The 15,970-nt window shown below is 41.1% G+C and overlaps 1 protein-coding gene across 4 annotated transcripts in view; it reads right to left on the reverse strand.

The window, feature by feature from the left end:
• The window catches only part of FAM107B (family with sequence similarity 107 member B), a 247,216-nt gene that overhangs the window by 30,380 nt on the left and 200,866 nt on the right, over positions 1-15,970 (reverse strand). Inside the window, exon 1 of one of the 4 annotated variants that reach the window (XM_066385129.1) lies at positions 5,516-5,615. The exons of the other annotated variants lie outside the window; for them this stretch is intronic. The gene's annotated coding sequence lies outside the window, so the exon portion shown is untranslated. Of the gene's footprint in view, positions 1-5,515; positions 5,616-15,970 lie in introns of those variants that run through there. 4 annotated transcript variants of the gene reach the window in all.

Genomic DNA, 15,970 nt, shown 5'->3' on the forward strand with positions numbered 1-15,970 from the left:
GGAAGACATTAGCACTTCATTGATGTGCAGCCCATTAATCTGCATAAACCAGTAAGCAATTGAAATGCTGTCCAATTAACAGTTTTCTCTAATAACTGACCACCTTAAACTCACTGGCCTTACAACTGCCTTATCCTAGTAATTACATTTATCATAGAACATTTGCTAGATGACCACTAAGTGATTCAGAGGTTCTGTCTCCTACATAAAGCAGCTTGATGAGATCTGAAGATCAAGTACCCTTAATTTTATGAGTGAAGAGTGTTTTGTGGTCTGACAGCATCACCAAGTGTTAGAAGGCACAATTTGTGTTCACAGTAGCTATTATTTTTTATAAGAATTATTGGTCACGTTTTGGGTTTTTATTTTATTTTTTACTAAAAGGAAAAAAATAGTTTTTAAAACTGAACTAAGAAAACTAGTATTTATAAATTCCAGAAAGTATGAGACTGGTGCAAGAAGAATGCTACCCTGTGTCTAAGGCTACTTTGAAGTTCTGGGATCATGCAGGAATATGCAGATCTAAAGAGGTACAGTGAAATTCCTTTGCCTCAGGGGGAGGTGCACATTTGACACTATATCAATGTCGTGTCCCCAGGCTGAACAATAGGACCACAGTCACCCCTGCTGTCTGCTTTACTACCTACCATTCAACCACTTCAATTCTCAAATGCTCAGCTCTTCCAGATCAAGGAAAGAAAAACTAGCCAGTTTTGTTGCAAGGTTGACTATCGGAAACATATGAGGTAAAGTTTAATTGAAAATAATGAATTATTTACTTCCTTATCTGTAAAAAGAGAAGGCTGGGCCAGATGACCCTTGAGATCCCTACTAGCACCAACATTCTGATAATCCAGGAGAACCTGGTTTATCTGTCGTCTCCACTACAGGGGTTTAGGAGTTAATAAGGGCTGCAGAGCTTTGGCCCCACCATTAGGGCCAGACGACCTGGGCAGGCCACTCCTCTTACATACCACACATTCTTCACCTTGGCCTCCACTCCTACTCATCCCCTTTCCCAAGAGTCACAGATTTTTTTGGCATGACATCTATGCTGATTAGGTTTTCTCCTGGTGAGGCTGAATTTCCCCAGGTGCAGCCACGCCAAGTCCCTTTAGGAGAGTCTCAACTGCTCGGTCCAGGGCTAGAGATGTCCACACAGGATAGAGCATGGGCTAGACTTTATTAACCCAAAGATCCAAATCCAGGGGTTCCTACATACCACAGTCAGAAATCACATATATACTAAAATGAAGCACTAGTTATTCTTCTTTGTATAAAATCGCCTGTATAAGGTACATATTACACCATAATTAAATTAATTCAAATCTGAATCCTAAACCTACTCTGAAATCAAGCCACAAGGCAGTCCCTGTTGCTCCTCCCCTCACTTCCCTTGATTATATCTTTGTCTTCTCTATAAATCCATAGACACTCTTCTTGCCTACTCCCACTAAGGACCAAATACATGAGTTTTATAAAGTTAATGATTGTTTTCTCCTCATTCCCTTACATTTAGAAAATCAGTATCTCCTCTCAGAGACTAATCCTAAAAAGATAGATTTTTGCTATTTTCTTTCTGAAGAATTTGTTGGTAGTATGTGACAAAAGGCTTTAACATGTACACCCCCTTGATTCTGGTAATTCTACTCCTAGGAATTTACTCCAAGGAGATAATCAGAGATGTAAATAAAATTTATGTGTAAGTATATTTTATCTGTGACAGTGAGAAAAAAGGAAACCATTAACTATAATAATAAAATACAATGCAGCTTAAAAAATCATAATATTAAAATAATAGAAGAGTAAATATTTACAAAGTATCAAATGGGAGAAAGTGTCAGGTTCTAAAACAGTATGCCCTTTATTTTCTCATATGCTCATTTGTGTGTACAGAAGCTATTCCAGGTGTAGTTCAAGGACCAGATGCATCGCACAAATAAGGAACTTGCTTAAATGCAAATGCTGAACTGAGAGCTACTGAATCAGAATCACTGAGAGCTGGTCCAACAATCTGTGTTTTCATGTTTACTAAGTGCCACACAAGCTTTGAGGTAGATACTAAAATTCACCCCATTGTACAGATAGGAAATTGAGGCTCAGAGAAAGAATCTAGGTAACAGCTAATGCTACAAAGCAGCATCACACAGCTAGCTCCAGAGTCTACACTCTTAACCACTTTGTTCTGCTGCTTCTCAAGGTTAACTGTGTAGGATTTGGAAGTGTACTTTGGCGCTTTCCCCTGAATTGACAGCATGATGCATCCCACCTCTTGTTTTGTCTTCATAGTGTTTTAGCACTGTTGTTGCAAGTTACTGACAACTCTGAAGGCTACAAAAACATGTTCAGATTTATGTGCACATTACATATCAGCCCACATTAGCAGAAACCTTAATGCCTGACAGTGACAGGTAGCATGGAGAGCATGATACCGCTAATAGAGAAGGCTTTCCAATTGCCATCTAAAGTGAAGCTGCCACGGAGCAACCCCATAAATACTCTCTGGAGTCTTTGAAATTGTGCAACTTTTGATCAATTTTTTTGTTTCTAAATTATTTCAATATTTACATAGAACAATATTTAAAATTTTATATTATGTGATTTTATAATCACAAAATTCAAATTGCTAACAAATGCTACCAGACTTTATTCCCAAACTGCAAATTCCTGAATAAACAGGCCTCACTTAGCATTTTTATTTTGTTATTTTCTAAGAAGGAAACACCTCAGTCATTCACTTCAGGAAACAACAGAGAGGATGGACTGGGAAGATGGCTGATCAGGCCTCCTCTCCTGGGAGAGGAAGGAAACGACAGAAGAGAAAAAGCATCCGGCTGGACTAGCTTTCAAAGCCCTCACACATTCCTGTCTTCATGAGCTGAATAATAATTCCATAAAAATGATGACCTGACCCAACTGGGCAACCAAACAAATATTTTCAAAACAGGAGACCATCTTCAAAAGGACTGAATGACAGAAACTTTGGAAGAAACACAGACCATTTGGTTCAACTCTCTCATTATTACAGAAGAGGAAACTGAGGCCATTATTACAGGTGGCTTGGCTGAGCCCACAGGGAAAAGGCAAAGTCTGGGCTACAACCAATATCTGACTCTGGTCCACACTCACCTAACCTACCACTTGCTTCTGACTTCTATACTGGATTTTCTACATTGATTTTTCTACATTTTCTAGTGATTCAGGGAGGGGTGTTTTTGGCACTATCACTAACACCACCATTAACATTATCTCCTGATCAATAACTGGATGGCATCTTTAAAGATGATAATATGTTTATATTATAAGGATACTTTAATTATAGCACTGCAGTTCTGCTTCTATATATGCTGCCAAATTCCAGAAGAGTACAAAGTCATTGTGATAATTGGAAGAAAAAAAAAGCCTTTCAAAGTAGGAGACAACTACTCATTTGCCTCTTTTTTGTTTGTTTGGTATTTTTCTGAAGTGAGAAGTGGGGGTGGGGGTGGGGGTAGGGGGATGGCAGACAGACAGACTCCTGCATGCGCCCAACCAGGACCCACCTAGCATGCCCACCAGGGGGCGATGCTCAGCACCTCTGGGGTGTTGCCCTGCTGCAACCAGAGCCATTCTAGCACCTGAGGCAGAGGCCATAGAGTCATCCTCAGTGCCTGGCCAACTTTGCTCCAATGGAGCCTTGGCTGCAGGAAGGGAAGAGAGAGACATAGAGAAAGGAGGGGAGGAAAGGTGGAGAAGCAGATGGGTACTTCTCCTGAGTGCCCTGGCCAGGAATTGAACCCAGGACTTCCACACACTCAGCCAATGCTCTACCACTGAGCCAACTGGCCAGGGCTCATTTGCCTCTTTTTTAACCTGAGATATTAACACTGAACAACTATAATGTTAAAAAAACAATGACTGCTTAGAAACAGTAACTTCAGACTCCCCATTTACAGCCCATCCTTCTTTTATTAAAATCTATTCTTCCTCAAGCATCAACATTCAGGGTATAATTAAATAAACTACTGGAAAAGTAAAGAGCAGCTCTACTGACAACAGGAAAAGACAAGCCTGACTTACTGACAACTGACCCCAGTGTTGCCATGAGAACATAAAGAATGCTCAGAACAAGCTCACACTACCATTACAAAATGACAGACATCCCCCTTTTCTCCCTGATGTGTAGTTGCTAATTCTTTCCTAAGCAACAACCCTAACCTCACATTCATCTCCCACCATCTAGATAAAAACTGTTATAAGATACCTGATCAATGAATTGTGCCTGCTTCCTGACCACAACCTAACCCTGTCTGGCCCCATTTCCCTAACTCCACTTTCAAATCACACAGCACAAGTACCAATTTAATTCTGTCTTTCCAAAAAAGAAAAAAAAATCCCAACATTCTTCTGATCTCTGATCTCCATCTGCCTACTGCAGCAAGCTAAATGAACAGAATATTGGTATGACTATTCCTGTGGTCCTGGTGGTTGTGGGTGATGGAATTCAATACAATTTTGTTCTAATAAGTTATCAGTAAAGCTGTTAGAGTAGAAAGACCCTTAAATAAAAGGCCCACAAATCTATACCCTGACTTACTACTTTCTCTAGATCTGTTTCCTTATTGCTAAAACAAGAACCAACAATCCTATCATTTTAGAAGTTTTCATCTCAAATCTGTTATTTCTCAAATTTAAGCCATATTATGGGTCAAATAGATTTTTTTTTCCCCTGTGGAAGGACATGCTTTGTCCTCCAATCACTCAATTTCCTATTTCACTGTTACAGTCCGACTGGAGCATTTCCATTTTTCACTCAAAGAAAAAAGTAGGCTCGCGTGCCAGAAACAGTGGTTACATGTTTCCAAATGGTTATGTGTTTTTCTAAATGACTAAAATGCTTCATAATTTTAACACTATAAATTGAAGAGTATTTGATTTCTGCTTCCACAATGAAAATAGGGCATGTCTCTGTCTGGATCTTTGGAGAACTGTCTGGCTCTAAACTAAACCCCAGAGAACAGCTATGTATTTATATAGCCTCGGTAATTTTCATTAAAGTATGGAAATCTTACCTCTCTTCAGGTTACCTCATGAACTTTCTATGACCAAGAAAGAGATAGCCTTGTTTTGGAGGACATCACAACCAAAGTAAGGATATTAAACCAACCATTGTCACAAGACCAGAACCAAGATTGTCTGTCTACTTACGTACTTAAACAATCACTATGTCCCTCCTATGTATGAGCTGTGGGTTGTGCCCTAAAGATCTAGAGATAAGTGAGATGTGGTTCCTGATGCCTAGAACTCAAAACTAGTGAAGACAACTGCATACAATAAATTCAGCATGATGTGTACACACCTTGAGGGTGGAAAGTCTAGGGAGGTCTCAAGACATCTGGTCTTCCTAAGACTGTACCTCCTTCCACCTCCAAAAGGAGAAAGGCTTTCCCTTATAGACTGTATCAGTGATGATGCTCTGGGACACATGTTAATACACTAGACTAAAAGTCACTGAAACCACAGGGGCTCGTTTTACCTTTCACCAGAATCTGGCATTAAGCTGTCCACGGCTGTTTCGGAACTCAGTGATGACATCAGGACCCTGGGCTCTTTTCATCATCCTGCTCTGCTTCAGCAGCCCTGCGCACCTCCAAGAGGAAAGGCAGACTGGGAAAGCCTCACCACACCAGCCTCTCTCTTTATCTGGGAAGGAAGTATTTCCCGTAAGTCTTTGGAGGACCTCTCACATCTCACTGGCCAAAACAGTGTCATGTGACCACAGCTGCAAAAGAAGCTGGGAATATGGGAACATGCCAATTCAGCTGTGTAGAGGAAACAATAAACTCTGCCACATACACAGACTGTTAATGGCTGAATGTGTCCCCTGCAAATTCACATGCTGAAGCTCTATTCCCCATTGTGACTGTACTCAGAGTGAGTGAGTCCTTTGTGAGGTAACTCAAATTAGATGAGGTAATAAACATGGGGCTTCATGAGATTACTGTCCTTACAAAAGGAAGACACCAATGTGCGCTCTCTCTCTCTCACTCTCTCTCTCTCTCTCTGGCCTGTGTAAGCCAGGAAGACAGACCTCACCAGGAACTGAATTGGCCAGCACCTTCATGTTGGGCTTCTCAGCCTCCAAAACTGTGAGAGATAAGTGTCCGGATAAGCCACCCAGTCTAGAGCATTCTGTTATGATAGCCTAACAAACTCAGACACATACTCAATTCAACTGTCTTCAAAGGTATTTTGAATTCCTGACAGGGCTCATCGCGCCCATTGGGTGAGGACATTGTGCTTCTCTGGCCCTCAGCTCCACAGCTGCAGTTTCCCAACTACAGCAATGATAATTTCTTAGAACTGTCTAGTCCTCGCCTGACCAGGTGGTGGCGCAGTGGATAGAGCGTGGGACTGGGAAACGGAGAACCCAGGTTCAAAACTCCAAGGTCACCGGCTTGAGTGTGGGATCATAGATATGACCCTATGGTCACTGGCTTGAGCAAGAAGTCACTCACTCTGCTGTAGCCCCCTGGTCAAGGCACATATGAGAAAGCAATCAATGAACAACAAAGGAGACTAAGGAGTCACACGAAGAATTCATGCTTTTTATCTCTCCCTTCCTGTCTGTCTGTCCATCCCTATCTATCTATCTATCTATCTATCTATCTATCTATCTATCTATCTATCTATCTATCTATCTCTCTCTCTCTCTGTCACACACACACAAAAAAAGAAGTATTTGGTCCTCACAGCATCTATAATGAGAGCTTGAATAAGCAACCAGAACAGGAGACTTTTAATGGAAACCCTTTCTGCTTTAGCTTTTCCAACTCCACAAAACCCCCCTTTTTAAACTTGGGAGGTTGGCAAAAGTTCAAATGTAAGTACATTTGTAGTAGGTGTGGGCCCCGGAAGAGGGAGTAAACTACACTGACTCAACTTTCTCTACTTGAAGGCTGCACATTAATTCAACTCCCTCTGGAGGCTTGTCACTCCAAGAGCCAGGCCTTACCATTTTCCCACGGGCTGTCTCACCGAGTCACAGAAACACAAAAAGCAAGTCTCCCTCAGTTCCTTGAGACCTTCTGCTAATACAACCAGTTATTTTAGTCATCCTCATCTTATAGGCACACTCAATCCAGAAAATGGATTTGATCACTCCGTGGGGCTATGCCAAAGCCTTGACTATCTACGTATAGTAATAGGCAGAGGAAAGTAAGAATGAAGAAAAAATGACAGTAACCCAATTGGCAAACAAGGAACACAGGAAAACGAATGCTGAAAAACAACTAGCCTGCATTGACACTAGCAGACGTCAGGCGCCACAATGTCTAAAAAGAAGGACAGCCTTTTTCCTCACTGGAATGGTAACGAGGCTCTCCATTTTAAAAACTCTTCAAGATTTCAAAAATTCATATACTACTAGAGTAAGCAGAGGCCTGATCTGGAATAAATAGAGGCCTGAGAGAAATAATCACTTAATTTTAGTGAAAAGGAATAAAGACCTGAGTCAGAATCCAGATTTATAGAAGTTGAGTGATTTCATTCACCTTCATTCAAATAGGATGCTTTTAATGACAGTTTATGACTATAAACTGAATTTGTAATTATTGTCTCATACTTACTTTGTAGCTGCCATCTTCAAGTATACTCTCTCTCTTAAAGCCTTAACAATTATTCCTTCCTCCCCCACCCCCAAGCAAGTATGTATAACTCAAAACCACCTACCCCACTGTATCCACAGTCCCCACGTCCTTGGCCATCCAAGATTAGACTTTTGACCTAAGTACCAACATATGCTTCATCAGGCTACTCACTCTGGCATTTCAATCAAACCCATCACTACTTAATAACACTACAGTCAGATCATGTTTTCCCCAAGTCCTGACACATCATTAGCTACTTATATCCTGTAGCAGCAATACCGATTAAGTGAAAGAACAGGATGGGCTGGTAACTAGTAAATGCTCTGCCCTCACCAGTTCCACCTGAAATGGAGAACTCTGCTTCTGTCTCTCCCTGAAGTAACCCAAGTTTAAAATATTTTTATTTCTCAAAAAAAAAAAAAAGGCCCTGGCCGGTTGGCTCAGCGGTAGAGCGTCGGCCTGGCGTGCGGGGGACCCAGGTTCGATTCCCAGCCAGGGCACATAGGAGAAGCGCACATTTGCTTCTCCACCCCCCCCCCCTCCTTCCTCTCTGTCTCTCTCTTCCCCTCCCGCAGCCAAGTCTCCTTTGGAGCAAAGATGGCCCGGGTGCTGGGGATGGCTCCTTGGCCTCTGCCCCAGGCGCTAGAGTGGCTCTGGTCGTGGCAGAGCGACGCCCCGGAGGGGCAGAGCGTAGCCCCTGGTGGGCGTGCCGAGTGGATCCCGGTCGGGCGCATGCGGGAGTCTGTCTGACTGTCTCTCCCCGTTTCCAGCTTCAGAAAAATACAAAAAAAAAAATAAAAATTAAAAAATATATATTTTTATTTCTCTATTCCAAGAGGTTCCATTACTCAAGAACTCAGCTTCCAGAATCTTCCCATCAACTCTGACTTCTTTCACTGCTCTCTTCAAAAAGCTCAGGACTTTATTTTAATAGTATCTGCTTTAAAATCCACACATATAGGAGTTACTGGTTACTCTAATTAAATAAAAAGGGCAAAAACAAATGACATGTCAACATATTCCTAATGAAAACTTGTCTTCTACTTATAGTTGGTTATAAAGAAAATCATTAATTGCTTCCAGAAGAAATATATAGTTCCCTAACAAGAAATTACAGATGTATCATAATAGCTAACTACACACTTCCCTTATACCTTAAAAAACAACAAAAAACTAATCTGAAAAGCTTAATTAAGATAGGATAGTTAAATTAAGTATTCAAAGTAAAATGTAGCCAAAGGGTCATGAAAAGTGAGAAAATTCTGTTAAGTGTTTAAGGTATTCAGAGTTCAAAGAACAAAATCTAGAAGTAAAATTCTGCTCTTTAGTCTGTAATTCTACAAATACTAAACTAAAGAAAATTCCAAGTATTTCAGAGTATCCTTGAATATTTTAAAATTCCGTTTAGAAAACCTACAAATACATGTGACATGTTAGGAAGGACATTGACAACTTTATTTTCCTATAAATCTTCAGAATTGAAGTCATAAACTTTATTTTCCATTTATGAACTATGTTAGCTCTGGGGAAAAACATCTCCATGTTACCATTCCTAAGTTTCATTATATCTGATGGCAATACTATATACAAAAACCAATGATCAAGACTTAACTATAAGCACCTTCCTTCCATGCAGAGACTTGCTCTAAAAGTCGATATACTTTCTAAAATACCTCAGATCAATGACTTCCAAGTTTTGCTGCCTGTAAACCTCTTTACACACAGTGACCCAACACATACCCACACTAAAATCAGCTGAAATAAAAATTTCCAGAAGCAATATACACACAGCCTTTACTGTACACTCTGACGTATTCATTGTTTCACTTTTCTGTAATGCTTGTCGTGACCCACTAAACTGATTTCATGACCCACTAATGGATGCAGCTTGAAAACTCCAGCCCTAATTCGTTTACTTCAACTTGCCACAATAATTTGGCAGCACTCCGAAGACCAGGGAAGACACCTGAAAATTTCTAACAGGCAAACTGCATGAGCTGCTGTATGCAGACTATCATCATCCTTCCCAAATGGGAAATACTTATAAACTATGACCTTTAAAAAAGTTTATTTGGGGTAGCAGTAATGATATTAAAGCCATCATCTTCTCTTCTGCCTAATCTTTGACCCATCCTCACTCCAATTGTTAAAGAATGACCTCAAATCCTTCTGGCCATTTGTGACTGAGAAAAGGAATAACAATTAAAGGTTAGAGAATTATATTTGTTCTTAGGTTAAGTCTTTTTCCCTGTTATGATGGAATATGAGAAGTACAGATGACCCAGAAAGTATTTCCTCCCCTTATTAAAATATTTTTAAAGTTTTAATAGTTTCTCTATTATATAAATAAAATGATACAGCACATCAATATTTAAAACTTGAAAGGCATTTGCCTTTAAAAAAATTACAGTGTAACACAGATAATGTTTCTTAATATCAAAACAATAATTGTTTACATAATTTTTAAGAAGCAGAATAAAATTCCACACACTTAGCCAGAATAAAAAATGAGTAAAAAAAAAAGTTCTCCAGTCCCAGGTACCTGGAACCAAATAGTCCAAGGCCATTTATCCCCACACACAGGAAACTGTAAGAAATGAAGAACTGATCTATTTTTCTTCCGGGTTAAAAAAAAAAAAAAGGGTAACAGTGATGGCAGTATGGAACAGAAGAGCGAGCCTAGGCATTAGCGCTGGAGAAACTCACACCCAGATCTGCCATGTACTCGCTGTATCATCTTAGTTCAATAATAAAAATAATTCAGTAAACATTAGCTGTGGGCTGGGTAGAGTCCTAAATGCCCGCATTCATTACCTCATTGAATTTTCACAACACTCTAAGGTAGGTTCTGAGGGCCAGAGCAGCTATGAAACTTGCTCAAATTCTTACAGTCATGTCAAGGCCAGAATTCAAACCCAGGCCAACCCATTTCAAAACCCTTGCAGGGATCACACTGCCGTCTGAGCCCTTGTTTCCTTATCTTTCTCTCCTAGTTATTATATAGATTAACAAATGCTTCTGGCAGATCATATAAAGAACTCGTTATCACCATGATCCAGTAACACAGCTGCCACCAGCACAGGCCACAGAACTATCTCAGGTAAACTGGTTTCATTAGTTTAGTCAGAAACTTCTTTATCTTCTGTTTAGAGTCAGAAGGTTTATCTTTTTTCTTCTACCCTCCTAATGCTCCACCCCTCAAGCACACCTCCCCCAGGAATACCTTCCACTGACCTTAGGAGATCCAGCCTCTTTCATCGGTGCTGGAGGTATGAGTAATGTAATACCTATCATGAGTATATTTACTAAAGGAAGGGGGTGGGTATCTAATGTTTGTACGGCAGGGCAAAGCTGTCAGGCTTAATTCAAAGCCAGACAATGACAAGCAGAAAGCCAGAAAGGCTGGGACTCAGAGGGCACACAGGAGTGAACTGGACAATCATTAGGGTTAAATTTATTTACGAGGCGAAGTCTTTACCACAGACAGCATGAAGACAGGAGAGAGAACAGGCAGGTAGGGCTGTGTGAGATGGATTGGGCTAGCTGTGGCTTGGGGATCTGGCACAAATTAGAGGGGCAGGGCCTCAAATATGCCAGGAATTCTGCTGAAGGCAATAAAACAATCTCAAAATGGAGAGTAGGATTACGTTAACATCAGTTTTGGAATCAGGAAGTACCAGTACCAAGTAGCTAATAAGTGTGGACAGAATTTTTCAAAACAGAATTACCTTCTTCCTGCCTTTCCTGTCTGTATTAGTTGGCAATGTTTTCCTCTTCACTTTCTTACCATTAAAAAGTGTGTAAAAGGAGGCACTGAGAGGCCACTGAATGGGAATCAAGTACAACCAAGTTAATTTAACCAAGTTGATGAAAGATGTGCTGATAATGTAACATTACCTAAATACTGACCAGGTCATTTTTTAAAACAAATATACAATAACTGTGTGAGTATGGGTGCCCCTATCATGGGTGGCACAAATTAACTATTAATGTTAGACTTAAACTGTTAGTTATCATAGCTACAATGGACCATAATGCCTGCTCAGATTGATACTAAGCAGTTTAGCTCTTACATTACACATCTATTACTAATTATTATATAAACTACCTTCCAGGTATTAAGAAATCACAAGTTTGCCAACCAAAGAGAAATATAATCTATAAACTTGACTTGGAAAAAGCACCCATGAGTCTAAATGACATAAATTGAATTTATGAATGTTCATAAAACAGGACATTGTTATTACAAAGCTATTTAATAATCCTGAGGCAGGATAGTAAAAAGCTAGAAAAATTCCTTGGCAAGTGGAATGGGGAAACTGAGACAGATAGCTGAACAAATTGGTTGAGCAATTTACAGCCAGATACAGAAGGTCACCAGGGAAGAAAGCCTCAGGTGCCTAACGATAAGCAAAACTGGCACCAGACCTGGCCTCCAGGGTGACCTTTCCTCCACTGGCATCATATCTCTGGTCATGTGGTTTAAACCCCCTGGCATTTCCTCCCTAGAGATAACGTCTAGGTCTCAGTTGTATTTCAGCTTCAGACCCAGAAAAGCAGCAAAACTGGGCCCACAGCCCCAGGACTAGCTGCAAAGATTAATGATGACTCTCTGCCCTGGTGCTGACCAATCAGTAAAGACCACGACCCTGAAAGGGCACACCTGAGAAAACTGATGTATATTCTATTGAGATCCACCCCTGAGACCTCCTCTAAACCTCCAGCCTTTAGAAACAAAACAAAGGACTCAGCATGTGCTCCCTCTCCCAGGAGCAGCCTGTGCCAGCCTTTCCTTCACTTCTTCCCCCACAGGCTTACATCTCCTAAACTCTAAAGGACTCCTCCCACAAGACTTGAAACGAGGGCAGCTCATCCTGGGCTAACTCCCTGAACTTGTCCCCAAGGCCCCCTTTTCTCTGATTCTCCAGTGAGCTGACAGCATCCCTGCCTGGGCTTTCTCCTGTTGCTTCTTCTAGCCTAAGTCCTTCCTTATTGCACTGTCCCCGCCTTAATAAACGTACTCTTAAAATCAGCTGAACTCATGTTGTGAAATCTTTTCTGCATGAAGGCACACAGCACTGGCCGGACCCAAGGCACATTGCCGTAAGCATCTGAAGAGATACAATGCTTGTTTTCGTTCACCCTTAGGGAAAAGAAATTAATTATGGAAATACCAGATTGAATAATATTATCTAACAAAAATAAATTTACTAATACATCTATTATTTGAATTAAATTAAGTACCGATGACATTATAAATTCAGGATCATTAATGTCACTCCCATGACATAATTCAATGCTTGATTACAAAATAAACATATGAAGTATCCTAGGCAAACATTTTATTTCTCTTTAATCTAGTTTTACTTTGCCTCATTCTTTATAAAAATAATAGTAAGTTCTGCTCCTATTAGAAACAAATTTTGTTTTAAAATGGTTCACTGCAGAGATAAAACAGATTCAACTTAGTGACTTGGAATAATTGAACATTATTCATTTCTTCATTACACTTGTTACTAACCATTTCCTTTACAGTTAACTAAGCATCATGCTTAGTCAAAGGGCACAAGTCCCGGGTTCAGAAATGCCAAGTCCTATTATCAACTCTACTGTCCTCAGACTCTGTGCCTTCAGAAGATGACAGTGGCCTTGTTTCCTTTCAGTGAGCCTCCATCAGATCAGAGGTTCTCACTGGTCAGCACACTCTAGACAAACTTGCAGACTTACACACACATGCTGTGCACTAGGCACCAGTCAGGCTTTCTTTCAAAGCTACACACATCCCTCCTCCCCCTCCAAAAAAGGGAACAGTGAGAAATCTGTACTTTAACTGTCTGCAGCTATAATACAAAATAAGAGAGTGACTCCTAAGAAATCTATGACCCATAAGAAATCCATATCAAAGCTTGTGTCTGAATACAATGTCCCATTGCTGTGATGGGCCTATCAATACTTTGGAAATGATCAGGCAGAGAGAAGGAAAAGAGCACTCACTATTTAATGAATGATGATAACTTTAAAATGGCCTCAGAACCAACTGATCTGATAGTATTTGATATCAGAAATTTACAATACAGTAGTCCACAGTTATTCCTCCCCATGACTAGAAGACCTACAAGTACTGATCAGAGTTTCTAGATTGTTCCTGGCTCATCCAGGACACTGTGACTGGAAAAGGAAATAGACTAGTCAGTACTTAACATGCCAGAGGTTGGCTGGGTCACTAAAATCTCATCTGTCACAGCCCTGATTGAATGAATGAGAGTTCTGCTCTTGACACAACAGAGCTTGCCGACCTCTAGCTTGCTGAGCAACCTACTGTGTGCTCTGCTTTTTGGGACAATGGGACTCCACAAAGTGACTAGGGCCACAGGCCATCAGCTGGCCTCCACAGTTCAGCTGCAATGTATTTCAGTGTAAAAATTCAGAAGGCCACCTTGGCATTGTGTGTCTCAAATATACCTAGATACAACATTTCCGTGGCTAAATAAAACAATACTGATGTTTTCATTATTGAATAAAAAAATGTCAAAGCAGGCAACCTGCATTAAGAATTATCTTTCTTCCCATGGGATTGTTTTAAGAATGTAAATTGGTTAGGTCCCAATGGCTTCTGACCTTCACTCCTACCTGATCTGACCTGGGCCTATTTCTTTCTACACCTCAATTCAGCCTTCTCCTCCAACCTCACTTCCTGCACTCCAGCCAGCCTTGCCTTCCTTCATATATTACCTGGCCAAGTCTTTGCACATGCAAATCGCCCCGACCTAGAGCAATCCCCCCCAACTCATCTCCATCCCAAAACTCTCCTACCATTGGCTCACTCTCATCATAATAATGATCTTCCTTGCCCACCTGTGTGTGCACATGCATGCACACACGCAAATGCACATGTTTTCAAACTCTCATTTGCTCTCTCTAGCTTTTAGAAGTCAGGAAGTAAATAAATCACCTAATTCTTTCACCCTAAAGTGCAAAAGGTAAATGATTTGGCCTTTCTCGAGATGCCAAAATGCATAACCTTTAAAATATTACTTTTGCATAAAGTAACATTTTACTGTGTTAGTAAATGGCCAGTAGCCACAGTTTGAATTATTACATAGCCTGAAAATGACCAAAACTGGATGGAAATTTCAGGAAGTGTCCAGGAAAATAATTAAACAAAGAGGCCAACTGGCAACTGCTCAGCTGATCCCAATTTTCCTAACAGTATTTGTAAGCCCAGTGGCCGCCGCCATTGCCATGCAGGTTCCCACTGGATTGAGGCAGTCGGTAAAAGAACTGTGGAGCCAGAAAATGGTGGGCCACACTGTTTATTAAAGTCTCCTAAGGGTGGGCAGATGAGCAAACAGGGAAGACCACGCCCCTTTCTCCCATCTCAGGACCCCACCAGTCTCAGTACTCCCCAGCCAAACAGGCCATGCAGAAATCAAAATCTCCAGCCCTGCAGCACTCCCTCCCTCTCTCAGCACTCTAGCAAAAACACCTGGGGAAAACCCCTTCTCCAGCAAACAGCCCCTCCCAAGCAGGAAGGTAATCTGCAATTTGCAATCTGCTGCCCTGAGGGCAAGCACCAGCAGCCTTACAAATACTATACACAGGCCTGACCTGTGGTGGCGCAGTGGATAAAGCGTCGACCTGGAAATGCTCAGGTTGCCGGTTCGAAACCCTGGGCTTGCCTGGTCAAGGCACATATGGGAGTTGATGCTTCCAGTTCCTCCCCCCTTCTCTCTCTCTCTCTGTCTCTCTCTCTCTTCTCTAAAAATGAATAAATAAAATTTAAATTTAAAAAAAAAAAACAAAACAAAAAAAAACAAATACTATACACACAGGGCACTGCCCCAATACAAGCAAGCAAACTGTTGGGCAGATAAAATGTATTATGCTCACTTTGTTAAAGAGGCTGTTGCCCAGGTGGTATTAATGTGTGTTGGGGTGGGCTAAAGGCAGGCAGAATCCTTGTAGCCTGGGGCTTGGTTTTGGGATTAAGCCTTTCCTACCCTTTTTGGTGTAAAGTGGTACAATCCTATCATGCCTCAGAGAAGTGACTTTGTATTAGAGACTTCCCTATTATGTATATTGGATTAAGGGTTTGGATTTCTACACTATAAAATGGGGATGGAACGAGAGTTTGCTTTTTTGGTTCCTGAGGTTAGCATGAGAGAGCAGAGAGAGTAGAGCCAGCAGCGGAAGGAGGCCACGTGGAGGAGGCCAGGAAAAGAAGCCAAGATGGCGGAGAGCTGAGTGAGATGCCTGTTTGTGTAGAGTTTGTATCTGGGATAAGGAAGGAGATGGGGAACTGAGGAGAAGAAGGCTGGTGAGCTAGAAACCTTTGATTCTAG

Source organism: Saccopteryx leptura, chromosome 5 (assembly GCF_036850995.1).
Source record: "Saccopteryx leptura isolate mSacLep1 chromosome 5, mSacLep1_pri_phased_curated, whole genome shotgun sequence".
Classification (NCBI taxonomy): Eukaryota; Metazoa; Chordata; class Mammalia; order Chiroptera; family Emballonuridae; genus Saccopteryx; species Saccopteryx leptura.